The 4,927-nt window shown below is 40.3% G+C and overlaps 1 protein-coding gene across 1 annotated transcript in view; it reads right to left on the reverse strand.

Moving 5' to 3' along the window:
• The window catches only part of LOC138058008 (G2/M phase-specific E3 ubiquitin-protein ligase-like), a 13,328-nt gene extending 12,512 nt beyond the window's left edge, over positions 1–816 (reverse strand). Inside the window, exon 1 of the mRNA XM_068903901.1 lies at positions 736–816. The gene's annotated coding sequence lies outside the window, so the exon portion shown is untranslated. The remainder of the gene's footprint in view (positions 1–735) is intronic.
• Between the last annotated feature and the right edge of the window lie 4,111 nt (positions 817–4,927).

Genomic DNA, 4,927 nt, shown 5'->3' on the forward strand with positions numbered 1-4,927 from the left:
GTCGTATTCGATATTTGATTAAGTCCCAAAGAACTCGCTTATCAGTAACTTCAATGAACTCCTCTCGCCACACTGGCACACTCTCAGCTATAAGCTTACAAAAATCAGAATCATCTAACAAACTTGCATTAAATTTCCAATAAGATGGACAGTGCCCGTGCCTTTGCTTTTCTACACTGTTAAAGTGGAGCACAATAGCCGAGTGATCAGAGTTCATAGAGGGAATTATGTCGGCATCCTCTACCTCCTCCTGGTACGAGTCACTCAAGAGCCAATAATCTAATCTCCGTTGAAGAAAAGGATTTTTTTGTCTCCAGCTGAAGCGTTTACATACCGGATTCCTCACACGCCAAATATCTACTAAATCAAAATTTAAACATATGTCTTGAATGTGTTTGACAGAATCTTTATTTGTGGGATTACCCCCAGAACAGTCCAAATCAGGATCAAGAGCAACATTAAAATCCCCACCTACTAAAATTTTTTGCTCAGCGCTTGTATTAAATCCCTCTACCATTTTTTCTAAACCGCTGAAAAATTCGCATTGCTCTTGAACCTTATTTGGTGCATAAATATTAACCAATAAAAAGTCGGATCCCTGCACAGTGGCGTCAATCAAAATGTAACGACCGTTAGTGTCCAAAACGGACGATTTACACTCAAATTCCAGATCGTATTTTATTAAGATCATTACCCCACAACTGTGGTTAGTTCCATGTGAATAGAAACTCTTACCCTTGTATTGAGTATTCCAGATATCTTCCACCTCTTTCGTGCTATACGTTTCCTGGAGAAAAATAATGTCCGCCTTTTGCCGAGTCAACCACATAAACAGAGCTTTCCTCTTTATGGATGAACGAATCCCTGGAACATTTAAAGAGATTTAAGCAAGAAAATTAACGATAGTAAAATAACATGACGTTTCGACGACTTCATGTCATCATTGTCAAATGAATAAATTAGAAATAACAGAAAAGCATATTTATAGATTTAGAAAGTGAGAAAATAAATTGGCATGAAAGCATTCAGGTAAAAAGTTTTGCGCGAATGGAATCCGTTTGCGTGTTCAGTTTCGGTCCTTTGTTCTTAATCCACAGCATTTCATAGATCAAACAAAAAGAGAGTAATTTAAAATCAACGTTATCTTTTGTGAAAGTGAAGCATGAAGTAATTCTTCTCCAAGCTGGTTGAAACATGTATAATAAGTAAGTAACACGTAGCGCCTAACACCAGAACAAAAACTACTTGATAAACACAAAAACAACACACGTGAACAATGAACAAACAAACGCGTCCAAACGCATTAAGAAGAGCAGCAGATATTCTATATCCATATGCCACCCTTGGGATTTAAGGACCACCGTTGATTCTCAACAATATGCAACGTTTACAAACCACACCCGCTATCCAAAATAAACATATAGAAAGCTCATTTAAATACTCAACACACCGTCAATATAAAGCTTATCTGGTTCTCGCTTATCAAAAAAAGCTACTTTGCCTTCCTCTCTAGCTTTTTTCATTTTTGGCCATAATTTTTGTCTTCTTTCCCGTATTTCTTTAGGTAAATCCGCATACACTTTCACCTCCGATTCCACCCCTAGATCACGCACACTTCTGAAAACAAGCTCACGTTCCGGGAATCTAAGAAAACGAACGATTATCGGCCTTGACTGTCCTGCCTTCCTTTTTCCAAGCCTACGGACTTGCTGAAATTCAATGTTCCTCGCGTTTTCTAGCTCTAATTCACACTCAAAAAACTTGTACACCACGTCCCCTGTGTTCTCAGTACTGTGATCTGTTTCTGGGAGGCCAAAGATTCGTAAGTTCTCTCTTCTGCTATAGACATCCTGATAGAGAATTTGGTCTTGTAACTCTTTAATCTTCCCTAAATTTTGTTTCTCCCTATTCTGCATTTCCTCGATGTCTGCATTTAACGAAGTCAGCCCCGCATCCAAGTCTTGTATCGCCTTATCCATCTTCTTAGCCTTATCATTAAAGGATACTATACTCATTGAATCTTATTTACGGCTTCCTCCAAATTAGAGATCTGCGAAAGGACTCCTTCCATCGTTTGCAGTTTGGTTTTCTTACTTTCTAGTCTGTCTAGGATTTGCTGAAGCTGTTGCCCAATCTTATTAGTCATCGTCAAGGCTTTCAGAACTTGATCCCCGCTATTGTCAAGCGAACCACCACTTGTGTCGTTCTCGGAGAGCGTCGTGCTAAAACTTGCCTGAGGGGGCTGGGTCAGCCATGGAGGAGTGAAGACGCGTTTCACTCTGCTCCCGCGAATTTGACGCTCATAAGTTAGCTCTCTTTCTGTTTCTTTTTTTATGGCCAAGAAGAGTACGATAACTCTTAGACGAACAAGAGTAAGCACAAGTTCTAGCTCAGATAGTGAAACGCGTTCACCAGACGGTAATAGACTATTTTCGATATATTATAATTCAGCTTGATAGTGAGGCTTAGAGGACACAAACAAAAGAAATGAATAAACACGTTCATTCAGTTTCCTTTGTTTGTGTCCTCTTGGCCTCGCTGCGAAGGCGAATTTTTAATATATTGAAAGTGGTCTATTCATCTGGGAGTGATTGTGCTTGACCAAATAGAGTAGAATGACTCTACTGTTCGTATACAGTATGTGAATTTAGTCTTGTATCCCTTTGCGAAAACAATGTAAGCTGCATGCGGTTGGCTTTTAGCTATTTCTGCGAGACTAAGTGTTGAGTTTCCCCCCTCCAACCTTGAACTTTCTTGGCACAATGCTGATCTTTGTACTCCTTAGATCCTATAACAGCCCCGAGGTGCCTTTTTCCTTCCATGGTGACATTAACTTCGTCCCCAAAGACCTGTTCTGCTTCATCCACTAGCTCTTGGGCCTTCACAATCAGCCAACTCTCTGATCCATTGACAAAGTAGCCATATTTGTTTCCTTCCTTGCACAGGTTCTCATACCAGCGTTATTAATCTTCTATTCCCCCTTCCCCTGCTGAGTCGTCAGCCAGCCAGACTTGTTTAACTTCAGGTACTTGCAATCTCAGGCTTTGTATCATGATAGAAGTGTTGACTGAGTACCAGGGCATAGGTAGTGGGTCACCCTGAGTAGTACCTTCCTGTGACAAGAACTCTCCATCGCCAAAGACGAATAACCTTGAGGGGCTTTGATAGGTGTTGATTACGTACTTCCACATTATTGGGTAGGTTATTTGGATGTTATGCATGGCTACTGCTCTGTTTATCTCATTAAACGCGTTAGTCGCATCGATAAACAGAGTTCCATCTGTTTCTTCTTCCCGCACTGTGGCCTGCGCAAACCTGTAGAGGGCCAGCAGCGTACTTGATTTCCTCCTTAAAAAAGAGTGCTGTGGTTCTGCCAACGATGCGCCTTTTAAATGTCTCTCCATTCCCCATTTTCCTTTTGAAGTTCTAGTTTTGGCCGTAAAATACCGAAACAAACGTCTGTATTCCAGTCGCTTTTTTGTCTGTGTTCTACTTAGCTCATTTCATGTCACCATCCAGAAATCTCCTTGTCTGATGTACTCTTCTTACTCTTTATGACTGAGTATTCATTAAAGAAGACTCGCAAAGCGCCCTCAACCTTGGTGGCCTTTGCCTACGTAAGCAAGAATAACGCATTGGAAGCATACCGACAGGGTTGCCTTCTTCTGTTTACCCCAATAATCGTCCCAGCATAGCCTCCCTGTAAATCAGCTGTAGATCCATTAACCTATCCATATAAAAGGTAACTGTCGGAGATACACTGGTATTCTAACCAATGGCGAATCTAGGGGAGGTGCACTGGGTGCAAGGGCACCCCCCTCGGTTACCGAAAAAAAGGGATTTAGTTAAAAAATTCTAAAATTTACAAACGAAATAATGACTTGCCTTACCTTGAAACTGTTAATACAGAAGTGCACATTTGGCGGATGAAATGGGACAAGGTACCAGGGCCAGACCTTCCACACTTGAACAGGCAGATATTTTGTATATTGCACATTGCCGGTGACGTCGTGTGATTGCGAAAGGTCAATAAGTGGCCTCAGACGTCTAAAGACCTACATGCGAACTACAATGACAGAGGAGAGAGGATGAATGGACTGATATTGACTCATATCCATTACGATATGGCATTGAACACAAATGACATTATTGACAAGCTTGCGTGACAACCGTCCCTGACGGATGGAAATCTTGGATATTTTTAATTAACTTAAATTGTGAATCAATAGAAAGGATGAAGCAAAAGGCTACTGTATAACGAGGGCGAGCCTTTAAAAGTCACTTAAACAGAAATAAGTTTGAACTATAACATATATACGTAAACTTAACAATTGTAAACAATCACACAGCAAGCGCCTGAAATTGCTGTCATGTTACACTCATAATTTTTGCCTAGTAATTTAAGCTTAGCTAAAAAACGGCAAAGTGAATTAAGCTACTAGAGTATATTAAAAGCACAAAATTGCATGAAGTTAGATTTTTGTTTGCCTCATCATTTACAGATTTATCATACTACAGCCCTAACCCTCTTTGGTTATGATCTATGGTCATGATCAAGTTTGTCTGTGTACTTTCGGTCGTCCAGCGAAAATTAAGATATAGATTTAGCCAAGCCTAAAATCGGAGCTCCCGGCTTGTTTATTCTTACTGGCGGTACGATTAGTGGAAATAAAAGGCTTGAAATAAAAGTGTGATATAGGTTTTTCCAACGAAATCTACTGTCGAATTCACCACTTAGGCAATTAATTTTCCTTGAATCGCAAGAATTTGAAAAGAAAACAAGCACATCCTCAGCAAGCGAACGGAAAAGGGAACAAGCCATTTCAGAGTAGACTGTCAAAAGCCAGCGAATAGGCATCATGCTAGAATTAGAAATCACACAGACGTACTAAAGCTCCTCTTAATTCCACTTTATCTCTGAAAACGA

The sequence above is a fragment of the Montipora capricornis genome, chromosome 7, assembly GCF_036669925.1.
Source record: "Montipora capricornis isolate CH-2021 chromosome 7, ASM3666992v2, whole genome shotgun sequence".
In the NCBI taxonomy this organism is placed as follows: Eukaryota; Metazoa; Cnidaria; class Anthozoa; order Scleractinia; family Acroporidae; genus Montipora; species Montipora capricornis.